Raw genomic sequence first — 17648 nt, 5'->3', positions numbered from 1 at the left:
AAGAACTATATTCAGGCTGCCTAATTCCTGTGTGACTCATCCATGTTATCCAAGTCGTAAAATTCTTTTCAGTTTTCACTGTTACTATTTGACAAATGTGAGGTCCCAGTTCGTAGACAGTGAAATTACAGCAATGACATCATCACCTTCAAATATGTGAAAGAAGTTTATCGCCTCCAGAGAGACTTGACATCCAAACCTGTTCGGTATTACGAATAAACAGAGGAATTTGGAAAAGACCACTGTTCTGCTGTACAAATATTCCCCCAGCGGTCACTGCTGCTTTTCGCTTCATGAAAGAAAAGCATGTCCGTTTATAAACACATGTTTATTTTTTTTTCTTTGCGTTTAGGCCATCTGTGGACCACGGTGCTTGTGTTCTAGCTGTGTTTTTGTCTTCGTCTGCCCCTTTTAGCATACTGGATTGTGTTCTTAGTGGCCTCTTGAGCCTTCCTGTTGGCCCAGTATTCCTTCATTTTCTCGCTGAATTCTTTCCTGCGCTCCTCTGACCAATTCCCGGCTCCTTTGTGGCTAGCTGATGTAAGGGATGTTAGGAAAGGTTTAGTTTTGACCATTAAACGGTATGCATTTCTGTTAGTAATGGCGGCTTGATTAATATTAAGCTCTGCAAGATCTTTGTCCACTTGTTTGGTCCAGGGGAATCCAGTAGCTTTGCCTTTGTTAGCAACCTTAAAGATCTTATGGGATAATCTATTAGGATCCATTCTGTATAGGTGTCCATAGAAAGTCAGACGTTTTCTCCCGATGGCATCTATGAGGTTTTCTTGATGCTGGTAGAGCTCATTGTTGGGTTTGTACCATCGCCTTCCATCTGGTAGGATCCTTGGCCCTATTATTCTTCTCAGGAATTTCCGTTCTTGCACTTCCAGGGCTCTCAGTGGGGTTTTTTTAGTTAGGACTCTTGGCCCTCTCTTACACTTAACCACATACATTTAAAAAAAATTACAGCATTAATGTGAAATATCATTGTAATCATTTACTGTTATTGAGATATTAAGTCCGAAAAGGAATTACAATAATGAAATTAATTAAGATTACTACTGATGAAAAATTATATGATAAATAGAGAGTGGATAATAACAAAAAATTATATCAACGTATAACCTAAAGAATATATCTACAACTAGCTTAAAGGAAAACTTATTCAAATAAAAGGCTAAAATAAATGAACTGAATATTAGTATGTTACACTCTGAGTATACTAAGATCGATGATACTATGTAGTCTGTTTCTACGAACAGTCTATAGCCTTAAATGAGAGTAATAAGAACGTAAATAGGATAGCCTAAGAACTTAAATCTAGTATGCCATTTTTTCATGTTTCATTCACACGTCATTCAATCTTACATTCATTCGAGTCAACTGTATGTACTCTGGAATAATTTACTGTAGGCTGTTTTAAATGTCCTAGACGAGCAAGACTTTTTAATATCTTCCGGGATCGTATTCCATAACCTCGAAGCAGAGACCAGGAATGAATGGCTGTAGGTATTTGTTCGATGCGGTGCTATTTCAAGTAGTGAACCGGAACGAGTTTTAATTTCGTGGAACGAAGAAGGAAGCCTAAAATTGGACGATAAATAGGTGGGGCTGTTTAAAGAAAGCAAATGATAGACGATTCATACGCGGAATCGACGGTGCGCTTCATGGAATCAATTTGCAAATTTTTCACATTCCACGACGTCATTGACATAATTTAGCACATTCGGCAAAACAATCCAGATTGTGTGCATTTCTATTCACGGGCAGATAAAATACTTACAATGGTTGAATGATGATTTCAAAGAGTACGATAAAAAAAATCAGTTCGAATCAAACCGTAAAAACTGAAGTGGCAGACTAATGAGACGGCAGATGCCGTCTCGCTAACTGTGAAATCTACAGTGGAATGTGTGTCTTATCTGTTACAAAATCGGTTATTTTATGTTCTCACTAGATGCTTTTCTGGAGATGCAATAAAAGCTCTGTTTAGTGCAGTGAGATTGGCTGGTGGATGTAGTGACATGACGGACGCACGCACTGCATTATGTGCTATAAAACGTATTGTGATATCTGGTCTTGAACAAAGGGCCAGCAGAATAGTGATAGAAATTGTTTTGCTTCCACTGCTGGTAAATAACAGTTAGAAAAGGACTGAAGAGGTGCTCCGTTACTCGTGTCGAGAATATTCTGAAATGTTTGTCTACTATGCAGCAGTGGGATGATCGTAATATATCTCCTGTAACTGTTAAGATTTTATATATATTTGTGTGTGTGTGCGAAAAGTTTTCATTCCCCACCCTGAAGGGGTGGGGCGGACCACCTGAAGGGTTACGCCCTCCCTCTGGCCGAGAGCTTGGGCGGGGAGGAAGAGATGTGTGGAAATTGGGAGTTGGGAAAAGGTATATATTTTACGTTTCTATATCTTAAGCCAAGCTCAACTGTGAAATGTTAGTTTGTGCATGTTCATTATATTCTCAATTAATAACATGTTAAGGATTATTTTTCATTTTATACTGATGTTACGGACGAACTCTTATTTAACCAACATGTACTGTGGGTGTGGTAAGTGCTGCCGTCTGCAATGTCGCTGTAAACGCAATTCTCGCGGCACAGAGCAGACAGTATATCTTCGTTGCCGGGACAAAACCTCCCATGTGATAATAAATTTTTGGACCGGGTGAGTTGGTCGTGCGCGTAGAGGCGCGCGGCTGTGAGCTTGCATCCGGGAGATAGTAGGTTCGAATCCCACTATCGGTAGCTCTGAAGATGGTTTTCCGTGGTTTCCCATTTTCACACCAGGCAAATGCTGGGGCTGTACCTTAATTAAGGCCACGGCCGCTTCCATCCAACTCCTAGGCCTTTCCTATCCCATCGCCGCCATAAGACCTATCTGTGTCGGTGCGACGTAAAACCCCTAGCAAAAAATATTTTGGACATATACTGACCCGCAGCACATACATAATGAAGAGCAAGAATGCCTTTGCAATATTCACACAATATTGCACCTTAGATGACAGAACCTTACCGGTCAAAGTTCTAAACTAAAATATTTCACATAGGAGCGACGATATAGAGATTGAGACGGCGGAGGGCTTAAGCAAAACTCAAAGCTCGTAGTGGTAGAAAAAGGCAATCTGCTAATCTAATCGACCCGGTAACGGTGATTAAGAAGATAATTTTAATTTTTAGGAAGAGGCATCATAAACATAAATGATGAGGTATGGGAGGCTTATATAAAGAAAGGAGTACGACAGGGATGTAATTTGTCAGCATTGCTGTTCAACCTGTATATTGAGAAAGGCATTGAGGAATGTAAAGAGGGTATGGAAGGGATAAAGGTAAATGGAGTAGAAATCAAAATGATAAGATTTGCTGATGACATAGTTGTCATAGAGAAGAACGAAGGGAAATTACAAAGTGCATTAATAAGAATGAATAAGATATTGAGAGAAGGATACTACTTACATCAAGGAATTTAAATGTGGAGACCAAGAAGAGATTTATTAAGTGCTTTGTCTGAGTGTGGCCTTGTATGGTTCAGAAACGTGGACTATTAGTGCAGGTGAAAAGAAACGTCTGGAAGAATTTGAGATGTGGTGCTGGAGAAGGATGGACAGCAAAACTCACCAATGAAGAAATTCTTAGACGAATAGGTGAAAAAAGATCCTCTTTAGCAACAATGAGACCAAATAATTGGCCCTTTTTATAGGCACAATGGTTTCATAGTTAATGTCATGGAAGGAATGATTCAAGGTAAAAGAGGAAGAGGAAGACTTAGACAGCAATATTCAAGACAAATCAGAGATGACGTAGGAACAGGCTCATATGTGGAAATAAAGAGATTAGCGGATTACAGAGAATAGTGGAGAAGACGAATTGCTGCCAACCAGTCTTAGGATTGAGAATTGAGAAGAGAAGGAAGAAATAAAGAATATATTCTCATACATTATTATATTATTTTTACCTAAAATTCGTAGCTCATTTCCCTGGGATGTTTTAAACATTGCGTTGTTTGCCTGAAGGGCTAGAACTTTTTTTTTTTTTTTTTTTGTGACAACATTTTCGCTGTTGAGTGAAAGTAGCCCTTTAAAATGTAATATTAAACGAACAGTGACTGAAAAAAATGGATAATTATTGTATGTGCACCAGATATCACACTTATATATTGCTTACCTTATCCAAGCATTGCTTGCAATCTAGAATTTTCAAGTAAAGTTTAGGTGTACATTTTTCTTTTCTAAGTTTCGCGGATAATAAGCATCATTACTTGTAACCACTTTCGTTTGTTGATACGTGTAGAAAGGTACTCACATGCTGTAGAACTTCCAATTTACTGTATTTTGCCGAATAGAGGTGATAGACAGTTCTTTCCACGTTTACTACAAAATTAATTTTGAATTAATTCCGTTTCACCAAGAAATCACTCCATTATTGTTTTATACAATAATATATCCCGGTCTAGAAAGCCAAGAATAACGGCCGAGAGGATTCGTCGTGCTGACCACACGACACCTCGTAATCTGCAAGCCTTCGGGCTGAGCAGCAATCGCTTGGTAGGCCAAGGCCCTTTAAGGGCTCTAGTGCCATGAGGGAACAATAATATATCACTAAACTGTGTTATCACATTTTCTCAGTAGAACACTTAGTTGTATTAAATTTGTTTCTCCCTCTAATTCTGTATTACTCTAGTCCAGGGCCTCTCAGAGTGCATGCGCCGGTACAATGCGGGGTGCAAGGTGCATAGAATGACTTCGCTAGGTTGACCAGAGTGCAGACCCCCACTCCTCGAGTTTGAGCAATAGCGCAGTCTCTCTCTTTCCGATCGCCTGTCTCGCTAGCTCCGCCTGTTTCACCCTTCCTCACTTGCTCTTCAATACTCGCATCCGAACCGAGTTGAGCCGAGCTTAGCCTAGTCGCCCCGAGACAGCATGCTTGTCCGAACGTAGCCGAGTAGGACCGATGCAAGGCGCACAGAACCTCTGCACCTCGTTTTGCACGTGTAAGATTTTGGCCGTTTGAGAGGCCCTGCTGTAGTAGCTTGCTGAAATTTCCCGGTACATTGTGCTCGCATATTAATAGCTTATTCTTCTTCTGTTCCGTTTCGGTGAGCTGTATTTCACATCATTTCAACCGTTTGCATTTTTGAACATTAATTCTTCCCCAGTATTCCGCCTTCTTTCTTTCATAGGTCTACTTCTTGGCCGTTTTCAATTTAGTCCTTTCTTGGAATCGCTGCTATTCTCGAACTTTCTTCTGAAGAGAAATACGTTCCAGGATGTCTTCATGTGTGATACCTACTTCTCGAACGTCTTTTTCAAGTTCTCTGAACCAGGCTGGCTTGGTTTTCTTGCCTAAAATGTAGGAAAAGATCCGGTTGACCATTAAAATTAATCCTCCGTCTCCGAATGGTGTCCGTTAGCATTCCGACATGCAGGTTAAGTTCGTTGTTATGGCGTCTCCTGTATTCGCCATTTTCTCTGATTTGTCCCAGAAACTTTCTCAGAATTTTCCTTTCTTTGGCTTCTAACTTTTCAATCAGACCCTTCTTATTGAATGCAAGGCATTCAGCTGCATACAGGGACTCTGTACGAATGACTGTTTTTAAAAAGGTGCCTAAGCTTGTCGTTGATGGACTCTGATCTCTCGTTGTAGATATTTCTAGTTAAATGGTATGCCACTTATATCTTCTTGATCCTAGAAGTGAATGCTAGTTTCTGATAGTTGTTAGTACTTAAACTTTTCTGCTCGTTTGATTTTCTCCTGTTCTATAATTAACTCTTTAGGAGCCGGGTTGATATTTGTTCTACCGGGCGAGATGGCCCTGCGGTTAGGGGCGCGCTGCTGTGAGCTTGCATCCGGGAGATAGTGGGGTCCAACCCCACTGTCGGCAGCCCTGAAGATGGTTTTCCGTGGTTTCCCATCTTCACACCAGGCAAATGCTGGAGCTGCACCTTAATTATGGCCACGGCCGCTTCCTTCCCAATCCTAGGCCCTTCCTATCCCACCGTCACAGCCGCGAACACTCCTCTACCATTATTTCGTTCAATGTGCACTCTGCTCACTCTGATCAGTGCCTCAGAGCAGGGTTTAAATAGACGTAATACTATGATTAACCAGTGTGTTACGTACCAGTAGTATCAGAAACTTTATGAACCAGAGGAATGGAATGCTAAAGAAGAGAGAGGTCCAACTCCACACCTACTTACCGCCAATATTCAGGTAGGCTGTCATACTCGGTACGCAGCAGTAATCCCATCTTTCGGAGATGAGTGGCAGCAGAGGATACAAAGCACATCACAACTAACAATGGTCAATGTAATGTAACTGTTGAACAATTTTATGAGCTTTCTATATTGTATATCTTCACATTTAGGTTTCTTCTGACTCTGTGATATTAGGGCATTTTATAAAATTATTTATAGCGATTTTTATTAAAATCTGTTTACCCATCTTCCAGTGACTCAGCGCTGCTATGGACTTAGCAACAAAAATCCAAATTCATGAATATCTTTGTTATCATATCCGGTACGGTAAAATGTATAAGACATAAATGATGGGGAATTTAATACTTTATAACTTTAGTTATGTAGTATTTATCGATAGGACAACTAATAACATAAATATTTGAGAATTAAATTGTAGGCCTCCTCCTAAAGTAGCATTTCATTTAGCGTGAATAAAATTATTCATGAGCTAGATTGTAGCGACTTATTCCCCAACTTTACATACCGATTTTCATTAAATTCTCTTCAGCCGTCTTCTCGTGGTGCACGTACAGACAGACAGACAGACAGACAGACAGACAGACAGACAGACAGACAGACAGACAGACAGACAGACAGACAGACAGACAGACAGACAGACAGACAGACAGACAGACAGACAGACAGACAGACAGACAGACAGACAGACAATTATAAAGTGTATTTCCTTGTTATTCCTTTTAAATTCTGAGCAATGTACAGCAGACAAAACTCTTATTTAATATATATATTCGGAATATTAACAAGAACTCGACTTATATGGTTCTTACCGTTGACTGTTCCGTGTTCTTGAGTAATCTGGAAATAAAATTTGGCTATTTTTTAGTATTATGACGTACCGGTAATGGCTTATGTTGTTAGTGTCAAAGGATAGAAAACATTGACCTTAGTAATTTACTGCAAAAATTAAAAAACGGAAGGAAGTGACTTCTCTTATTTCCCCCCGGGTTGTGTGATATTATTTTTATTCTCTTTGTACTTCATTTCAATGTAGTTTCATTTTGAGAGACTAATTGTTTATCTGTTTGTTTGTTTGTTTGTTTGTTTGTTTGTTTGTTTGTTTGTTTGTTTGAAATTCCATACCTCAATTCACATTTCTTTTATTTCGATTTTTTTAGATACCCTGCTTATGTGTTTGTATTTTGTTCCTTCTTCGATTTAACTTAGGCAGCCTACATTTTATCTCTTCACCACATGTTTGTTTTCTACCGAGCTTGTCTTTATACAATATTTTCTCCCCGAATGTCTATTAATGTATATTCACGAAAAGAACGAACCTGTTCATTACACAAGTACAAGGCGGCCAACATAAAGAAGATGCATGCTGATTTGGACGTCGCCAACCTGCTCATTGTTCTCGAAGGCGTCATGGCGGCCAGGGACGGCTCTCTCCTCGCGAGACTGCGCCCATGATGACGCAATGCACAGTAGGCGACGGTTATTCTAATCGATGATTAATCTTCCGATCAGAACAATGTGATCGCATTTAAATGAGTGCTTCTCGCGTGCCAGACGGGGGCGTTGACCCCCAGGGCGGAACCACCTTGCTTTGCGGAAACAATGCAGTGTTCTACGGTAGTCTCGATCGGCACGGTTACGGCTATCAGTGTAATATATGGCCTGAACAGCGGTGACCGATACACAGTTAGAACTGGATCTGCTACTTCTATGATCTCAATCTTGCGACACGAGCCTCGTAAAATAACTATGTTACTATTTCTGGAAATAAACTTTCAGCGCATTGGTCATATATCGTAATATTGAAGAGATGTTAAATATTTAAAAAAATGTTCATAGGGACGCGTAGCAGTGAACTTGCATTCGGGAGATGGTGTGTTCGGATCCCACCGTCGGTAGCCCTGAAGATGGATCCATAATTTATTTATTTATTTATTTATTTATTTATTTATTTATTTATTTATTTATTTATTTATTTATTTATTTATTTATTTATTTATTTATTCTGTACCATCAACAGAGATTACTATCAATTTACAAAGTGAATTTAGGTGGTTTCCCATTTACACAGCAGGCAAATGTTGGCCTATGCCTTCATTGAAGTTTATATATTGTTATGAATTTGCTTATCTTGTCTCCTTGGCCCTGCCAGCTGTGAGAAAGAGATCAGAAGAAGAATTGCTCTTGCAAAAGTTGCTATGGATAAGCACCGAACAACCTGGCGTGACCGAGCAGTCAGTGAAAATCCACAGTTCCAGCCCTTCAGGCAAGCAACTGAATGTTGAAAATATCCTAGGGATATGAGCTGCGAATTTTAGATAATTAAAATATAATAAAGTATGCCAAAAATTTTTCTTAATCCTTGTTATCCTGCCGATGACAAAAGCAGTTTGCCTCTTTCTTCCACTACGAGCGCTAATGTGAATCAATCCATTGTTTCACTTAAGCACCACTACTATCGCTAATGTGAGTCAATGCATTGTTTCACTTAAGCACCACTACGATCGCTAATGTGAGTCAATGGATTGTTTCACTTAAGCACCACTACGATCGCTAATGTGAGTCAATGCATTGTTTCACTTAAGCACCACTACGATCGCTAATGTGAGTCAATGCATTGTTTCACTTAAGCACTATCAATCTAAAAAAACAAATTTCGAAAATCACTTCCGGATTAAATGCAGTTTCGGAAAAAGGGCCTAAAATAGCTTGTGAGCCAATGCATTGTTTCACTTAAGTACCACTAGGAGCGCTAATGTGAGCCAATGCATTGTTTCACTTACGTACCACTAGGGGCGCTAATGTGAGCCAATGCATTGTTTGACTTAACTACCACTACGAGCGCTAATGTGAGTCAATGCAGAGTTTGACTTAAGCCTTTATAACTACATTTTCAAAAAAAAATACCTAAGGGTATTGAAACAAGTAGCATATTACAGAAATAATTGTGTAAATAAGTTAATTTGGCTAGGATTTGAATAAAAAAGGAAACGAGTAAAGAAACAAGCTATTTTAGGCCCTTTTTCCGAAACTGCATTTAATCCGGAAGTGATTTTCGAAATTTGTTTTTTTTTTTTTTTTAGATTGATAGTGCTGTCCAAGATTCACAATTTGAAAACTTTTTGGGCCCTTTTGCCCTTCAACTTTCGGCAGAATTGAGGAAATCGCTTAATTTTACGTTTTTTTCGTAGTAACTTATAGGAACCCCTAATTTGTCTGCTAAGGAATGTTTTCAACCTTAAAAAGAGTTATTGATATTGGAATCAGACGAGAGAAGTGGAGCAGTAATCGCCATCCCACGCACCGAAATGAGATGCCATGGTCCCTGTATTAGTCGCCTCTTCCGACAGGTAGCGGATACCGTGGATGCATTCCACCCCAACCAAAACAATAAAATCAGACTCTATATCCTTGCGTCATATATACATTATTACAAGTACTGTGGCTGATGATAATGTTGTTATTAGTCCTGGAAATAAATTAGCAGGCTATTTCGAACGCCTGTGATAGCTGTAATTGCTCTTGAAGACAACAAAAGATACAGTTTACCTTATTGTTCGAGAAAATCTCGCACGCAGACACCATGTTTGCGGCGGCTGCGAACACGTGTCGCGTGTCCATTGTTGTGTACAGTAGTTGCTTGTTAATGTTTGAATGTCAGGAGTCATTTGTGTGGCGCACCGCTAATTATTCACTGCACAACAAGTCAAAGGCGGTACGCTTAATGCGCGGGCGGCTGCGAAGTGCCTTAACTACTGACTGCCTTAGGAACCACTGACATCTCCATTTTTAAACAGAGTTTCGTCATTAAATATCAAGCAATTATGCATTCATTACATAACCCAACCCAGGAGTATATACTACCTGTTTCTATGAACCTTGAATCTGGACACGTGCCTTACTGTTCAAGGTTCCACTGAATTCCTCAGGTACAACATCGCAGGGATACTAGATGCTTTTAGCGGTATGTAGGACATTGCGTTCTAATATGTAGGACGTCGGAAAATAACCCCCTAGGTTTAAACACTAATTCCACCCCTGATGTATCGGATGTATCATCGGAGTAGCATTGTAATTATTATTATTATTACTATTATTATTATTATTATTATTATTATTATTATTATTATTATTATTATTATTATTATTATTATTATTATTATTATTATTAGAAGTTGTGCATTTTCTTCTTTGCCAGGCAACTTTCAATTTTTCTCTCATCGTGGTTGTTGGTTCTTCTGCCCACTTGCCTCCCGTCTTCTTCTTGTGGTTTCTTTCTGACTCTTCTTCCCACTTGCTGATTTTTGTTCTGTAGCAGGTTCAGTCTGCGATGTCGGCCACTTTGATTCCTGATTTTTCCAGTTCTTGGCGGATTTCCGATATCCACCTATTTGTTTTGATGTTTTCTGTTGCCTCTAGTAAGATTCTTGTCAGTCTGTTTTCTGAAAGGAGTTTGATGTGTCCGTAAAATTTCAGGCGTCTTTTTCTGATGTCGGCCGCAAGGTTTGAGAGCTCCTCGGTTATTGTACGAGATTGCAGTCGGTATCCTTCTTCAGTCAGTTTTGGGCCGAGACTTTTTCTGATGATTTTACGTTGCTCTTTCAGGATATGTTCGAGTACTATATTAATCATTCAACAATGATTCACCCAGGGGCAGGTTCCCTATCAATTAATTGTTTACTTAGCATTTTATTAAAAGTTTTCAAAGAACTTGGAAATTTATCGAACACATCACTCAGTAATTTATTCCAATCTCTTACTCCTCGTCCTTTAATGAATATTTGCCCCAATTTATCCTTTTGACCGGGATTTGAACCACGGTATCCAGTGGTGAGAGGCGGACGCGCTGCTGTCTGAGCCACGGAGGCTTTATCGAGTTGCATTCTCTGAAAGCAAAATTGTATGGAAACAAGCCAATATCTAATGCTCGTTATTCTGGCGTTAATTGTACCAAGGTTCCGCCTCTGTGGTGTAGTGTAGCTGCCACCCCCGGAGGCCCGGGTTCGATTCCCGGCCCTGCCACGAAATTTGAAAAGTGGTACGAGGGCTGGAACGGGGTCCACTCAGCCTCGGAAGGTCAACTCAGTAGAGGTGGGTTCGATTTCCACCTCAGCCATCCTGGAAGTGGTTTTCTGTGGTTTCCGACTTCTCCTCCAGGCGAATGCCGGGATGGTACCTAACTTAAGGCCACGGCCGCTTCCTTCCCTCTTCCTTGCCTATCCCTTCCAATCTTCCCATCCCTCCACAAGGCCCCTGTTCAGCATAGCAGGTGAGGCCGCCTGGGCGAGGTACTGGTCATACTCCCCAGTTGTATCCCCCGACCAAGAGTCTGAAGCTCCAGGACACTGCCCTTGAGGCGGTAGAGGTGGGATCCCTCGCTACGTCCGAGGGAAAAACCGAACCTGGAGGGTAAACAGATGATTATGATGATGATGATGATGATGATGAATTGTACCAAGGACAAATTCAGCCCTACTTTTACAGTAAAACATCATTCATATTTAAGAGACATGGGCGCTATTGATTTGTTGGAAAATATATGACCACCTGGCTAACTTCAATTCACCTGAAAAAGCTATTGGCCTTGCGATGACGTTATTTACAAATTTTTATTTCCTTCGAGACTGGCAAATACACTTTTTAACTAATGATTTTTCCGTTTTAGAAGAGAAAGAATATTAAACAAAAGTTTAAATTGTAGTCCGTGTCCGAGACTTTCCGGACGTCGGGTAAACGTAAACATATTAAAATAAGGAGGAGGAAGAATCAGATATTAAATTATTTCTCCTAACTGTTAGATGTTGTATATGCGAACAAGGTCAAACCGGAGAAATAGCTATTTTCTGTGCATAGTCCGGTCAATGTATCGCCATTACCGATGGGGGGCGGCAAAGAAACGTTGTTATCAAAATAATGAAGGTGCTCTTTTCCCTACACTGCACTACTTACGTAGTATAATTAGTTTGCCAGTAAACTTGAATGTTTTGCCTGCTACTTCGTCCTTTTTTATATACAGGACTAGATATACAAAAGCGGAAAGTAGGTTCTGTTTAATTTTGTTTGTTTGATTGTGTGCTTGTTCTCTCGTTCGTTTGTTACATCATGGAACACAGCTAAACAGAATTTCTGGACACTAAGTAGTTAAGGTCAAAGGTAGCCGCTTGTGATCCAAACTACATACTATTTAATTACTATACAATGAAAAAGCCTCCCTGGCTCAGGCGGCAGCGCGTCGGCCTCTCACCGCTGGGTTCCGTATTTCAAATCCCGCTCACTCCATTTAAGATTTGTGCTGGACAAAGCGGAGGCGGTACAGGTTTTCTACGGATAACTCGGTTTCTCCCTGCCACCCTTTATTCCAGCAACATTCTCCACTATAATCTCATTTATCTGTCAGTCATTAACCGTTATAACAGAGGAGTGCGACAGGCCTCGGCGGCCGGCACAACTCCTATCCTGGCCGCAAGATGGGGGCTTCATTCACTTCATCCCTAACCCGGTCACCGACTGGAGAAGAGGTTGTAGGTTTTCCTTTACTATGCAAATGAAGTAGCAATATTGAAGAGTTTAAAACAGGAAATATCAAATTTCTGAGTTAATAATACCTACACCTAAACACTGTAAATAACAACTGTTGTCCTTATTTATGTTTCATATGCATTGTTCCCGAGCTGGTTATAATAATGCAGATATTCTGAAATTGCAATTTGTATTGCTAAGTCTATGAAAGGGGAAAATTGCTGACTTGCAAATAGTGATGGCAAAATACCGATATATCGGTTTTTCGATACATCGGTATTGTAATATCGATGTCATTAAAATATTGGTCTTCAAAATATCGATATATCCGTTTTTAAAATATTGGTGCTACAATCCATTATTTTAAGTCTAGTTTTACATTTAACACAATGATTAGAGGATTTATTAGGTTTAATAAGTATTGACACAGATCAGAAAACAAGCTTAAAATAATGACAAATAACATGACTTTTTCACTACAATGACACATAAAAACATTTACAGCCGAAATATGTTATGATACATAGAAAAACAATATATGCAACGTGTCTAGTAACTTGCACCGAAAACTATATGAAAAAACTACTAACGTATAATTTGTGTACGAAGTGCATCTGATAATTATCAGAGCTCTATAAAGTAATAAAACATTTTCTTCCTAACTTCTTCCTCAGCACAGCAATTCCACTTGTTCGTGAAAGAAAATCAAACATGGTGATGATCTTAGGTGAATTAACAATACCTCTTAGGTAAGCCATTTAGAAAAAGCAGCTTTGATAACAGTTTGCCATTTAATCGGTTTATCTTTTCCGTGATGGTGTTACCGGCCTTTGAAAACAGTCTCTCTGCTGGGACAGAGGTCTCTATAATGCTCAAGTTTTGCCTAGCTGACGTGTAAAGTGCATACAAGGTATGCACGATGAATGAGTTGTGATATTATTAATGTATTTACCGAAGTGAATTGAGAAATAAAAATTCAAATTTCGTAACCGTAGTATGCAAATATTGAAAGGTTCTGAAAAAGAATCACATCGTAGCCAAAAGTATTAAATTAGACACAAATATGGATATAGTGGGCACAAAATATCGATATCGACAATATATCGGACCTCAAAATATCGATGTAGATATATCGATATTTCCATCTTCAAATATCGATATTTCCGATATATCGATATTTGTTTGCCATCTCTACTTGCAAATATTGTTCAGTTGTCATAGTGACGAACTGTTAGCCTCTGGGCTTTAGGCGGCAGCGCTCCGGCCTGTCACCGCTGGGTTCCGTTGTTCACCAGTCACACCATGAAAGAATTCGGCTGGACAAAGCGGAGGTGGGACAGGTTTTTCCCGTCATCTTTCATTCCAGCAACACTCTTCAATATCATTTCATCTGTCGGACAATAATCATTGCCCCAGAGCAGTGCAAGAGTTTTCGGCAGCTGGCAAAATTCCTATCCTCGCCGCTAGATGGGGGACTTCATTCCATTCCTGACCTGGTCAAATAACTAGAAATAGGCTGTGAATTTCTTTGTCATGGTAACGGACTAACTGGCGATGGTGGTGCTTGTTGTGATTGATTTTATGTTCTGAAAAATCTGGTCGTCATTATCCCTATCGGAATACTTTTTTTTTTTTTTTTTTTTGCTAGTTGCTTTACGTCGCACTTACACAGATAGGTCTTATGGCGACGATGGGACAGGGAAGGGCTAGGAGTGGGAAGGAAGCGGCCGTGCCCTTAATTAAGGTACAGCCCCAGCATTTGCCTGGTGTGAAAATGGGAAACCACGGAAAACCATTTTCAGGGCTGCCGACAGTGGGGTTCGAACCCACTATCTCCCGAATACTGGATACTGGCCGCACTTAAGCGACTGCAGCTATCGAGCTCGGTATCGGAATACCAACCTATTTTATATTTCATTGTATACCAAGAAGAGCGGGTACAGTCAATGAATGAATGAATGAATGAATGAATGAATGAATGAATGAATGAATGAATGAATGAATCAATCAATCAATCAATGACCACTGATCAACATTAGGCTGGCACCCAGGTGGCAGATTCTCTATGAATTGTTTACTTATATTCTTAAACGATTCCAATGAACTTGGTAATGTATCGAATATATTACTTGGTTCCCCCAATTATTTCCCTTGAATTCACACTTTATCTTCATATTATGATCTTTCGTTATTCTGAAAACTTAATTCAAGCTTGTTTGTCTTCTAATGTCTTTCTAAGCCATCTCTCCACTGACAGGATGTTTAGGGGTTGTAGTAGGGATGTAAGGGACAGCGCATATAAGTCTCTGGTAAGACTCCAACTAGAGTATGGTTCCAGTGTATGGGACCTTCACCAGGATCAGTTGATTCAAGAACTGGAAAAAATCCAGCTCGATTTTTTCTGGGCGATTTCCGACAAAAGAGTAGCGTTACAAAAATGTTGCAAAGTTTGGGCTGGGAGACTTGGGAGAAAGAAGACGAGCTGCTCGACTAAGTGGTATGTTCCGAGCTGTCGGTGGAGGGATGGCGTGGAATGACATTAGTAGACGAATACCTTTGAGCAGTATCTTTAAAAGTTGGAAATAACAATATGAAGATAAAGTTGTAATTGAAGAGGACAAATTGGGGCAAATATGCATTTATAGGAAGGGGAGTTAGGGATTGAAATATCTTACCATGGGAAGCGTTCAATAAATTTCCAGTTTCTTTGAAATCATTTAAGAAAAGGCTAGGAAAACAACAGGGTGGGATCGAAACCGACTTTTTAACCTATTAAGTCGTGTTACGTACAATTAGTACGTGTTGAAGAGACGTTAAGTACAGAACAAAAACGGCCAACCAGATCCGAACCCACAACCGACGCGGTACACGACCTAATAGGTTGAAAATCGGTTTCGATTACAATGTGGTCGTGAAAATTCAATATTCATTAACAGGTAGGAAATCTGCCACCTGTGCGACTAAATGCAGATCAGGATTGATTGATTGATTGATTGATTGATTGATTGATTGATTGATTGATTGATTGATTGATTGATTGATTGATTGATTGATTGATTGATTGATTGATTGATTGATTGATTGATTGACAGCTTGGAACATTCCGCTTAATCTACGTGTTCGTCTCCTTAGTCCCAACTCTTTCCAGCTCAAACTTTACAACATTTCCATAATACTACTTGTTTGTGAGAAATCACCCAGAACAAATCGTGTTACTTTCCTTTAGGTCTTCGGGTGCTTTGTGACCACTATTTAAAGCCATCTGAACTTGCCATTGATATGAATAAATTGCAACAGTAAAGAAATTTAAATACTTAGATGATTACATCGCTGAAAATGGTAACGAAAATAAATTAGTAGCTTGAGGATTTCAAAAAAATGGAAATTGTTTTTCAACACACAAAGCATGTTTATAACAGAAAATGCTTGTCATGGAAAAGTAAAACCTGTAATTACTTAACAGTGATCAAACCCGAAGTTCTTTATGCTTCAGAAACACTCAATTTACATAATAAAAATTTGAAAGAACAGTTAAAGATTAATGAAATCAAAATGATGAGAAAACTCTTAGGACGAAGAATTAAAAATGGAATACATTACCCCAAATCCAACTCGAAAATATATTTCAAAATATCTGAACTTACTGATACAATGAGACTGTGACAAATCAATTTTTAAGCCTTTTGAAAAGAATGAATAACAACAGACTCACTTATCAAATACACACATTTTTGCAAATCAAACTTACGCGATCAAAATGGTATAAGCAAGTAGAGAAAGGTCCCATTGAATTAGGATCATCAGAAGAAAAGTATTTATACAACATAGCATTTACCAACATATTTCACATCTCTTACAATCAACTAATCAATTTCTTCACCTTATAAGCTGTCAACCTTTCAAAGACTTGCCAACAAATAAACACCTGACTGATCTATTGTTTGAATGCAAATGCTTTCAATGTTCTACTTTCAGTCTGATGAATCATAACTTTCACTGTGATTTACATACATTTGGCAGATAACAGCTGGGAGAATATTTCAGCATCTGTCAGGTGCAAGCAACACATTGTGAATCCTCTTGGAGCAGACATTGATCTATACATTTTATTTCCAGTCAATAATGCCTAGTAGCAGTCAATAATGAGTTCAGCATTGAAGAAACTATTCAAATTTTACTCAGTGTGTCCAACAGTGCTGTAGTAAAGAAAAACGTTGTCAATACTAAGTATTCTTTTGACGTCAATTAGCGACGGGGTCTACTTCATGCCAACTCGTGACTGAATGCCTCTGTACCGACTTTAAAACAGTAAAAATGAGCAAACCAACTACAGATTTCTGGGTCATTGTCAGTAACATTAAATAATTTTACTCCATATTCTTTCTTTCAGACCTGAAAATAGTGCGGAAAATTTTACCGCACTGTCATTACTTTCCGCACTCTTTAATTAGAAATCGTCTCTGATTGGTTGAACTGCGCTTCACAGCAATGTAATCACGGATGGATAATCTGAGAGTTTATGAATCAGCGAACACGAAACTTAATCTTACCGAAACGTTCCTCCGCCCGATTGCAGCGCTGCGCTTCACAGCAATGTAATCACGGATGGATAATCAGAGAGATTATGAATCAGCGAACACAAAACTTAATCTTGTCGAAATATTTCTCCGTCTGATTGCAGCTATGTGGTTCCGTACCCATCTACAACCAAAATGGCGTATCTGCATTCCAAATTCAAATCTGTCACCTCACCATGTGCCGGTTAATCAGAAAAAAATCACATATAACACAATTTATCATAATAATAATAATAATAATAATAATAATAATAATAATAATCGTATGGCCTCAGCTACCGTGTGCAGACATTTCAATTTGACGCCATCTGGCTGTTTGCATTTATCA

Source organism: Anabrus simplex, chromosome 7, assembly GCF_040414725.1.
Source record: "Anabrus simplex isolate iqAnaSimp1 chromosome 7, ASM4041472v1, whole genome shotgun sequence".
Lineage (NCBI taxonomy): Eukaryota > Metazoa > Arthropoda > Insecta > Orthoptera > Tettigoniidae > Anabrus > Anabrus simplex.
Note: the sequence above shows the minus strand (reverse complement) of the source record.